The 12,046-nt window shown below is 36.8% G+C and overlaps 1 protein-coding gene across 4 annotated transcripts in view; it reads right to left on the reverse strand.

The window, feature by feature from the left end:
• The window catches only part of LOC115241598 (ankyrin repeat domain-containing protein 50), a 91,994-nt gene that overhangs the window by 23,548 nt on the left and 56,400 nt on the right, over positions 1–12,046 (reverse strand). For all 4 annotated transcript variants that reach the window (XM_029817425.1, XM_029817426.1, XM_029817427.1 and 1 more), the window contains exon 2: positions 3,002–3,045. The gene's annotated coding sequence lies outside the window, so the exon portion shown is untranslated. The remainder of the gene's footprint in view (positions 1–3,001; positions 3,046–12,046) is intronic.

Below are 12,046 nucleotides of genomic sequence, written 5' to 3' on the forward strand. Positions count from 1 at the left end.
TTGCGCCATATTAAATTACATTTATTATTCCGGCGACATACCGTCGTAATACATTTCGTCGACAGCAATGCTAATCTACTTTCACAATGAGTTCGCTCAAGCAGCACATCATCAATCATACACTCGCGAGGAAAGTCCTCTGTCCCTCCAGCAAAACTGATTTTCATTAAATTGATATACCGATTCTACGTATCTCTATCGCGAGTCTACCTCCTGGCAGCAGCTATTTCATATTCAATGTTCGTTTGCGTGCGTCGTTAGAAATAAAAAGAAACATATGTAGTATACTAGTGGAGCGTAGATAAAAATATCATTGATAAATTACCTCTCTCTCTCTCTCTCTCTCTCAAGTGTTTTCGAGAGAAAAAATTCTCGGAGGGATATTTTCTCGCATATACTCTCCGAATATTTCCAGAATTAATAAATAAAGTCATCTTAACGGGAAATTGTTTCCAAAAAAATCGTCGTCTCTAATATATTCCGTTAATTTCTTTCAGTTACATTTCTCTGAGATTCAGCAATCTGTGAGATACAGAATAAATTAAAAATATATCCGTATTAATTGCTTTTCCAATAAATCGATTCCAACACAATTTATTGATGCATTATTTCTCCGTTAATATAATACTTGGAGCAATAAAAAAAAAGAGAAAGAAAGAAAAGAGCAGACGGAAAAGAAAGAGGGAGAGAAAAGGGGTAATAGAGAAAGGAGTGTAGACGAGCGAGGAATGGAAGAGGTAGATGTTATCGAGAGGCGGGATTCGCGTCTTGGAAATACTATAAGCAGGGTTGTATTGTAGTAGGCTACCATTGTCCGTAGGCGTGCAGGCAAACCTAAGTCCTAAGATCCAGTCTGGTTTCTCGAGACAAAGCCCCCGCGACGAGGTTGCCAACAGGGGAATGCACAATTACATACGCGTCGTCTGTGTCCCGTCTCGTCTATTAAGAAGCCTTAATTAACGAGGATTTTCGGCAACATCTCGCTCTCAAACGAGTTCCCTTCCCCCTCCTCTTTTTTTTCACCCGTCACGATACGGTAATCTCTTTAATATTTACAATAATCGCGCGATAAATTACATAATTTTTCTATTAGAAACATAACAAAATTGAAATAATAGAATCGGAAATATCGTTAAGGATAAAGTTGTTAAAAAGAGTTGATAATATAAAAAGGTACTAGACTTATATATACGTCTATCTGTAGCAATACTTTTGCATCTTTGAAAGAGATAAAGATGCTTAAGTACATATTCATTTACATGTCCAATTTTGTATAACCGCCTACCCTTAACTCTATGGTAACTAAATCAGGCATTTTCCGCTGTTCCCATTCGCTTTGATATCGCATCTCACACTCGTTGATTACCGCGTTACGAAGAAGCGATTCCGTGGCGGAAAAACGGCACGCATTATGTGTGCTCTGCATTATAGAGGTCGTCCGGCCATCCGAGAATGTCAGGGCGTTACATAAAGGCGGTGAACGATGAAAAAATCACCGTAATCCTCCTTCGTCGCATACTGAGCCAGAAAAGGTCAAACGTGAGAGAAAGATGCGCCACTCTTGGCATTCGACAGGATTATCAACGAACTCGCCTCGGCAACGATGTTCCTCGTATACAAAAAGAAAAAAAAGAAAAAGAAAAAGAAAAGAAACACGAGAGTCGGAGCTAACATTTGGCAAGTGACTTTTCGATCATCAAACGTTTTTATTTTATATGCCTCTCTAAAGTGTTTTAATAGCAGCAAAACGGTTTTTGTAATATATTATCATAAAATTAAAATCTTCCTTTTGCGTTTATTTTCATAAAGAAAAAAGAAAGAGAATTAATATTCAAATGTACTTAAAAGATTGCAATTAAAAATAAATATGTTATTTTTAGGAAATAGCGAATAGTTGATATAATGTAAGAAAATAAAAATTATGCGCTTGAAGTATTTTATTGTCGGTCCCTCGGAACCGCCCGACAGCTGGGACGGTCCCTCGGAGCTTTGGTTCAAGCTTTCACATCCCTTTCCCTCTCGATAACTATGTAGGTACACATAAAAATAGGCAGTAACCTCTTCAGGTAAAGGACTTCTCCTGAGGGAGCTACGTTCGAAGCACGTGTCGTGAATTTTGGATACGATTCTGAGCGCGTCGTACCTTCGTCGTCTCCCTCCCCGTCCACTTCCCTCGGTACGAACGACGTTGCCAATATTCCAAGTCCTAAATCCACCTTTCATCCTTTTTGCCCAGCCTGGCCAAGAAGATGTTGTCTCCCAAAATCTATAGACGACACCTATATATCCAATGCTCGCGACATTATGCGTATGGTGACGATAAAGAATAATTCGATTCTCATCCGAGTTTCGAGGAGCAGCAAACGAGAAAAAAATGCCTGATTTATGCTATTTCTCGTACAGGTAATACCTTAATATCACGATAATGGAGGGATATCGTATTTATACTAGGTTCAAATAAAGATGCAGCAAATCGAGGACGCGAAACAAGATAAAGGTGGGGAAGAGAATAATTAAACTGTTGGAAGCGATTTATTGGAAAACCGATTAATACGGATATATTATCTTTATTCTGCATCTCACAGATCGGCGAATCTCAGAAAACTATAATGGAAGAAATTAATGAAATACACAGACTTGCTGACACAATTTTGTCAGAAACATTTTCCCGATAAAATATCTTTATGCGATATTATTCTTCGCGAGTTAAACCTCAAAACTGTAATTGTGTAGATATCTTTAATAGCCTCCCATAAGGCTTTCCCGTCATTACTTTTTATCGCAAACGGGAAAAGCTTAATACGACGGAACTGCGAATTTCCCGCGAGAAGCTGAAACTCTTTTACGAGGCATCGACGGCGTAACAAAGTTTTCCGCATTAGCGCACGACGCGTCGCATAAAACAAAAAAAATATTTCCCACATTACCGTTGGGATTCATTTTGGATAAGTTTTATCCTGGTTGAACGCGTAGCTCTCGAAGGATTTCAAAAATTACTTACCAACAAGTCCGGCGAGGTAGACTAATTTTCAAGAAGTTCGTGACCTGAAAAAAAGGAAGAACAATCCATTTAATACATTTTCGTCCGCATCCTAATTTTATTTCATAAGATAAAATATACAATGCGTATAAAAGAATCTAGAGACACGGATTAATGCGTGCTGCATCGCGTAATTTGAAACGCTCCGCTTTTAATGCATACGCTATAAATTGTAGAAGAGTATAGCTTTCCCCGATGGGATTTGCAGGTAATATCCTATCTTATTGTAAATTTTATAGCCTTTTATCATAGATATCGCTTACCATGATTCGCAGACAGAATGAATAAATTGATTAAATTTTTTATAACGTGTATTTCTCTCAAATAAAAATCTTTATGCATAGGAATATCATATATTTCATAGAAAAATAAAAATATATTGCACAGCATATTTGAATTCTTACACATATTCTTGCACATGGAATATTATATATTATTATATTATATCTCCGAGACAATTTTGTTATTTTATAAACCGATCAATTATGCGTTATCGCATACGCTTTAATTCTCGCCGAATAATTTCAACTTGGACCCAGGGAGAACCCACCAATCCCACTTGGATGACCGAGTGTACGATTAGCTCGTAACAATCTCGGACAGCCCCGAGAATTATATCCGCATAGTTACACCGTAGTTACAAAGCCAGATACAGTAATGAGCGGTTTCTCACTTTACGAAGTAACGGCGGGCCGAGAGGCTAAAGATTAATTCTACGTCAGGCGCAAATCCGGCGCGTGGCATAAATCTCGACTTGAGCTCGCGAACGCGCTCCTCTTAAGGAGCGAGTACACCGCGCCTGTTGGGTTCACCTCGGGCCTCGTTTACCTCCAGCATTACACCAGCATCAATTCTGTTGCGTATTTCGTCGTTTCCTTTCGTCTCCTTTAGTTCGGATTATCTCTCCGCCGTTGACACAACAGAACTAATGCGTTTCATTTTTTTATTTACACTGATACGCTTAATAAACCGAAGATTATGAATAAAAATATAAAAAAGAATTTTTTGATGAAAATCTCCGAATTATTTTAATAAATAATTCTGTAACATATATACTTCTTTTAATTATCTAGCCTTGATCTTCTTAATTGATTTTATATTTTTACTTCTCGTCAGTCTTCATTAAATTTCATTATTTCTCTTAATATTACCGTGCGTAGTAAAAGCAGTCTACGAATAATGAGATTAATTATTTGCCTTTTACAAATAATAATACTTAATATTTTCATATCAGTTTTACATTTTTTATAAACGTATAATGTTAATTTAAATATAATAAATTAGACAAAATATCTAAATCCATAGATAACTGATATATATATATATATCCTCAGTCTATTTTCCTCGTCAAAATAATATAATTCGAGTGAAAAAAAGACAAAAAGGTGACTTGAGCAGACTTGAATTAATACAGCAGCCGATATGGCCATTTAGTATAACTTTAGCAATTTATAAAGAGAACTTTTTTGTTCAAGATTGAAGTAAATGAAAGCCGAATAGTATACAGTCTGCTTTAATTTATAATACATTATACAGCGATCGAAATTGATAGACGCAATTAGATGGAGAATGTCCTGTCGAAGAAAAAGAGGCGAATAAAAAGTAAAACTTTCTACATTGTCACTCGTAACGTATAACGCGGAGTTCAAGTGTATACAGCGATGAAGAGAGTATACAAAATAAGACAGACATTAAATAAATCACGTTCTCTGTATCCATGTCTTCTGTATATTCGCGTAAGCATGACGGAGAAACAACAGCTATATTTGTTTTTTCATCGAATGTCGGCAAATGAATGCATTCCGTCGTGTATCAGGCGAGGAGAAAAAGTTTTAGCATAAATGGCCAAACAACTTTATTCAATTTATCGCGAGAGAATTGTACTGAATGATGAATTATTATTCTACAATATATAAGACAATTACTGACATCAATCCGTAAGTACTCGCTTATTAATTTATCCAAATATATTACTATTTAATTTTGAAATTAATTTTAACTGAATTATGTACTTCAAATTTGCTTGTCAGAGACGCTAATATAAAATGGAGTCGCCTTTGAAGTATCTTGGAATTTTTATAAAGCATGGAAGAAATTGTACATCCTCCAAATACTTGCAAACACTTATGACACACCGATGGAACATAACGACGGGCTAAATCACTGGATCCGTCCTTATTTTCCTCCGTCTTGCAAGAATTATGTACGCATGGTACCTTAGGGACTTTTCATGTTTCTCTATGCAAACTACTCGTATAAAGATATCATTATCAAAATGTCTAGACGGAAAAATTCCTTCGAGAGAGGAAGTGTTCGATACACTCTGTCAACTTTGTCTGTCATGTACGATATAAAAACGAAGATAAGCGTAACGAAATAGAAATAAATGTAAGCTTACTCTTACTGTTAAAAATTGACGCAAATTACTATCAGCAATCAATAAAAAGATAATAATTCTAATAATAATTATAAGAATTATAATAAGATTGCTAGCCCGCGATTATTTAAATTTATAATAAGATGCTTTTCAACTTTTTATGTGTTTATAATTTAATTAATCATGTGGAAAACAATATCGATCCAACGTTGCTTTCGCGACTACGGCGTTTTATGTGTATGAGTCGTGCTATTATGTGACGGCGAGATTTTGCATACTAATACATATTCATTCGCTATTTAGTGTTGACGACGAGCTCGTGGCATTAAATAAAAATGTGATTTGCCACTCTACGATTCTAGCGCTATTTATTACACGCACGAATGTGATTCAATTAGTGAAAATACAAATCGTATTTCATGCCCATTTAATTTCGTACAAATCATTAATCGCGAGATACCGTTTGTATCAAGTATCAAAACGTATTTGTAATGAATAAATTTTTCAGAGAAATCTATTTTACGCTAATCGAAAAAGATTTGCCAATTTGTAATTTTATCAATTATTTATATCGAATAATTATACGCGTCTCCAAATTTTTAAAACAATATTATCGTAACGCAATACATATTTGTTTCAAACATTTAGTTGGTTAAACATGACTCCAGTGGAGAAAAAAAGCAAACAATGCATATTATATTATCGTGAGTTTGATGTAAACGTCACCGCGCAGCGAAAAAGAAAAAAAAAACAGTATAACGGTGTTTTATTTAATTAAAATCGATATCGAATATCAATGTCATCCGTTATTAAAACATTTCCACGAAAATATTGTAATTACGCAGGAAGCGAATGGAATCTGCCAGCAGCGGTCCATAGTATTTGGATTGGAACGAAACGCGACATACAGTCACATTCAAATACGATAGAATTCCGGACATTTTCGTATTGCTCGTTGCCCGGGCAACTGAATTTTCGTCCCATATCGACAGAATCACGCTGTTAATTGCAGTCAGGTACGAGAACTGTATAAAGTGCGAAAACGAAGTGGCAATTACGTTCGACGAGCGAGATGTTATTAGATGTTCGTCAACCTCCGTCATTGATCGTCAAAGGCGACTTTATCTCTGTGAAGTTACTACACTTTTAGAATTTCAATATACACAGTAGATAGATTACTCTTCTTTTGATTCTTCGCCAAAAAAGTTCTAGAGTACTTGATACGTTTTAGAAATAAGTTTGAAGATTAAAATGTAAAAAATTGATTCTGTTTGCGTGCGGCAGTCAATCTCTCTCTTTCTCTCTCTTTCGGTTATCTGTTCGCTCCCATTTTCTTTTCTTCTCTTTCCGCATCTCGTTTCCTTTGTAACACTCCTCGTAATGCTGTGGCTTTCATTTCATAGAGTACAAAGAGTAAACCGTTGAGAAATATCGGCGTAAAAGGAACGTTAGTAGAATTAGCGCGCGTTACATAAGCCCGGTATGTATAAAGAAAAGTTGCAAAGCTTTTAGGGGAGAAACAATTTCGGAAAATTTAACTCGGATATTATAGAAAAAAAAAGCAGCTTTCGACGCTTGTACAAAGATTATCTAAGAAGAGAAGAGAAATTGATATCAAAATATATTTTATAGAGGCAACAGTGTATGTGAAAACAAACAAAAACGTATCGCAGCAATCGTTTTCACGCGAGCAAAATAATTTCATTGCTATAAAAAAAATTTGATACATATAATTATAGTGTTACTACTAACAATAAAGATATTTATTTTTCGATTACAAATTCATATCTTTTCGTTTAGTCATATCTCGTATATACTCATCAGAGAATCTCGCCGATAAATTCATAAAATTTTTCTAAAATTTAATTTCAGCCACGCACAGATTTGATATCAGTATTTTATATAAGTATCCGTGTACCGTCGATCTACTCGCGGGAGATGTTCGGCGACGACAGGCTTAGCTGATTGAAAGCCAGATTAAAGTTTTTCGGTGGATTCGATTTTCGTGGATATGGCTAAAAGTTCATTTCGCTTCTGGAACCACCGACGTTGAATCTGAATTAAACATGCGGGGTTATCGAATTCAATCGGAAAAATGTGTACATATACATTCGTGATGAGAATACAGATTGCGAGTATATCTCCCACGCGTCACGTGTAACTTCTGAAATAAGTTATTTAAATGCATAAATGTATGCGCGTTCACAGCTCTCCGCGAATGAAACTAGAGGGAGAATTCTCGCTGTTTGTGTTTGTCCAATACGCGTCGCAGCGATATCATCGCAGAATAACATTATTACGATAAAGTAATTTTTTTTTTGACATAGAAAAATAATAAAGAAATAAATGAGAAAAATCGACGCATTTTTTAGACTTGTCAATATGCTTTTCTTTTCCAAATTTTTTCTCTTTAATAAAACTCCGATTCACGATTCTTTTCGAAACAGAAATGTCAAAGTTATTTTTGCAAGCTGTGAATACAGATAATTTTGTATTTTGAAGTTCAATTTGTGAAAAGACTTTTATATCAAATAATTTATAGCTGGAAATCTATTTTATAAATATTAATCTTATTTTATAAGTATCTCTATTTCTTTATATTTTCACTGAGAGAACTGATTGATTCCAAATTTACACAGCCCTTCCAATAACGTTATCTGTCGACTTCCTATCAATTCCAGGACACTCTATATATAATGAAATGAAACCCAAGCTCCGATGCTTATACATATATCGTTGTGATACGAGCTTGATCGAACGTGTTGCGAACACATGGTGTTACGGGAGCACAGTAAAAAGAGCCGACAAGAGACACACACATATACACGGCCGGTTCTATAATGACGCGTCGCACGCGAAAAGCGTGTACGTACATACATTTCCGCGATGCGTGCGTGAGCGCGCAACTGTCGGTCGTTGAGGACATCGGAGAGAGCTCGAGACATCCGGTACAATACCCTCTCACTTATAATGGGCCGCTAGTTCCTCGTATTGTTCGAAGGTTACATTATACGCGCTTAAATTATCGCGGCGACGCGCGACGTTTCCAAATGCGGAAGTGTCGTATGAATATATATCACGCTCTCTAATCGAGGAATAAAATGCCGATCAAAAATGCGTACTCTACTTCCGTAATACTCCTATATTTTTGACATTTAAATATATATATATTATTAATTAATCTGCGGGAGAGCGATTCGTGCAAAATTCTCTTCTCCTACGATAAAAAAAAGATGTACTTTCCTTATAAAGTTTTTTCTTTCTCTTTCAAGTTTAGCCAGTCATATCGCACGCGCTGGACTGCATAGTGTTAGAGTTACACGCGAAATCGTGCGCGAAGTTCATTACCGCGCTTCCGGTCGTAGTTCGCAAAAACTCGTTGAGTAATTAGTTCGTTCCTAGCGTCTCTGTCTCGGACTTTATAGTTTGCACAGGCCTACAATGAAATTCGTTCGGTGTTTCTGTACGTGACATTTTATTAACCGCGAGAGCAGGGCTGAATGACGCACGGACAGAAGAGCCAACGACTCATTTAAGGAAGTTTTCTCGCTTTTAATTCATTCGGATATATATATATATATATATATATATATATAGCTGCGAGAAGTAAAGTGGCAAGGTAAATAATGTGGTGGCGCGCTCGTTCATGTTGGTTCGCGGCGCTTAAAAAGAATAGTTGCAGTCAATGCAGCTCTCGCTTACTCGTGTGAAGCGTCCAGGATCGTCATTAGAGATGAGATTTTTTGACTGCTTGAATAAGATCTTAAGGGTGGCAAATTTCGGACGCATATGTATGTAAATTCTAATTTAACTTCAATGACGAGTTCTTTGTTGAATTTAATTTTTTTGTCGATTTTTCAATCTGAAATGTCAAAGTGTCAATAAAATTAATTAATTATAATTTTAAATTATTCTTCCATGATTTTAGAATGCGCGCAATATAATATTACTGTTTGTATATTGGCAGATGATGATCCACCAATCATGCATCCTATAACGGCCGAAGAAAAGCGTTTGAACTGAAGAATATAACGAATTGATTGTGTCAAACAGTTCAATATATATTGACGCGTGTAAACGGAAAAATATAACAATTATTTCAATTTCTTTTCCTTAATCAAGATTACAGCCTCGATAGTGAAGTGCAATTATTTGGCGACAAGAGTAAATACAAGCAACATGTTCGTCTCAGCTTGAAAATCTCGTTTTACAACGAAGCAACTCCCAATTTGAAAATTAATCACCTCAACACGCAGGATAAGGTATTCTATTCTTTCACGGCACCTCTCCTACACTCATTTGACAAGCGCGCGAGATTAATACGAGGATAATTCATCTTCTTTCGAAGATAGTGCTCTCTACGTCTCTCTCGCATTCCGCTAGTCTGCGATCGAGGCCAGCGAGCGAACGCGAGACTAATTTATTCCACGCTAGTATTACATCGTACAGTTTACACCGCGGATAATTAATCTCTACCACACTACCGCGTACGTGACCTTGGCAGACGCAGCAGCAGCAATCACGACGAAGAGCGACGGAACCAACCGCGACGGCGTGGAAGGTGCTTCACGACTCGTTAAGACTCCATTCTCGCATCTCTCGTGTTATCCCGCAATTTACTCGCTGGTTACCAGTCACTTGTGCGATCAGGGTACGATATTCGCTTCTCTCGCAATCGATATATACTCCGTTTTACTTGGCAATCTTCGTGATATTTTCAATTTTACACGTTCTCTCACGTCGCATATCTAAGAAGATAAAAACGTCATCTCCACGTGTCACTTAAAATCGCGACGGTTGTGTGATCGCGAAATGTCGCGGATATACGAACGAAGAACACAGATTTCTCAAGGGACAGAAATATAATTGAATCCTGCGCGAATCGTTTTTCCAGCGAACTCTCATCCAATTTTTATATAGGGAAACGCATGACGAATCACGCAACATCGTGTATCCGCCTCGCGAGAACACGCGACGCTTATAGCGCTTATATCATAAATGGCACAACGGTTGCACGAGAAGATGTTTTCTGTAATCCACGCGCGGCGCCGACTAGTTTTTCATCGGTCTCTCCCCGGAGCAATAAAATCCGGAGACGAGGGGACCTGGCCCTGCACTAAATATATCCGGAATATAACCCCGGCTAGAGAGAAAGGCGTCAAGTCTTCGAAATCTACGACCAGCCTACAGTTCGACCAACTCCCAGCTTCGAGAATATAAGTAGTAGTAGTTAATGACCGCGTCGGCTATTAACCTCTTTCCAGTTATCGTCGCTCATATACGTCGTTAATACGTCGACACGTTCTATATTATTTTTAATTAAACCTCGAATTAAGATGTTAAGATAATTACTGTTAAATTTTAAACGTCGATCCCCATTCTCGCTTGTATTGACAGCCACGATATGCGGCTATTCTTTAAGCTTTTATGAACAAAATATTCTCGATCATATAATAATTCTCAGCAACATGATTACTTATCTAAACGTTAAAACATTCTCGCTTCTTCGCGTAATTTCCAATTAATTTATATACGCATATAACAATAAAAAAATAATCAACCGATTATAGAGATAGTCCAGTCAGCAAAAAGCAAAAAAAAAAGCTTGATAATGTAATATTAGAATACTCTCGCTTCTTGATGTAATTCCAAATTAATTTTTATACGCATTGTATATAATAATAAAAAAAATAATAAACCGATAATAAAGATGATCTCGTCAACAAAAATAAAAAAGCTTGATGATGTAATAAAATATCTCCAATCTCCGTCGCGTTCTCTTCTTTCATGCTTTTCTCGAAACACTAATTTAGAGTGATCGTATCAAACGTTGTACGTCCTTAAATATCTGTATACTTGAGGGCATAACGTCGGTGCGCACGCGCCTACATGTTTAATTCATGACGATGCATTACTCATTCATTCATGCGATCATGCGGAAGGCACTTCCGAGAAGAATGCCGTAATAAGATTCTGGAAGAGAATATCTTCCTTGCTCTTTTCTACTATATGTATTTTTCGTCATGTACGATATTGTGAAACTGTCAAGGGAGCAGCAAAGATAATATAAATCGCATAAATCGAACAAAAATAAAGAAATTCTTGCATTCGAATTGGCTTCAGGAAACAAAATTGCTTTCTCTTTAGACACCTGAAATATTTCGCGAAAAATAATTTGTTCACTATTTTCGCAATTATTTATTTGTTAATATATAAAGATATCTCAACTATATTATATTATACGCAAATTAGAAAAATATAAAGTCGTGACGAGAGCTAATAAATCTCGCTCTTGCAAACTGGACGGTATTCATCCAATCAAACTTCTACGTGACTTATAAAAAAAAAAAAAAAAAAAAACTCGTATAGAGAATTATCGCGTGACGGTTCGACGTAATATTCGATGCAATTTCGCCATCTTCGCGCTTCTCCTGCACAGGGCAAGGGTTAACTTCGCCGCGAGCGAGCGAGTGAGCAAAGACGCATCTTCCCCGCGACTCTTCTCGCGGGGAAGAGACGCGCATATATAAATGACGTCAGTGGAATGTGGAAACCGAGTATAGCAAATTGCGAGCAATACTGTGCAATCTCGGATAGCACGACGAGAGAGCACTTACGGCGACACGACG

Source organism: Formica exsecta, unplaced genomic scaffold (assembly GCF_003651465.1).
Source record: "Formica exsecta isolate Colony F162 unplaced genomic scaffold, ASM365146v1 scaffold500, whole genome shotgun sequence".
Taxonomy (NCBI): domain Eukaryota; kingdom Metazoa; phylum Arthropoda; class Insecta; order Hymenoptera; family Formicidae; genus Formica; species Formica exsecta.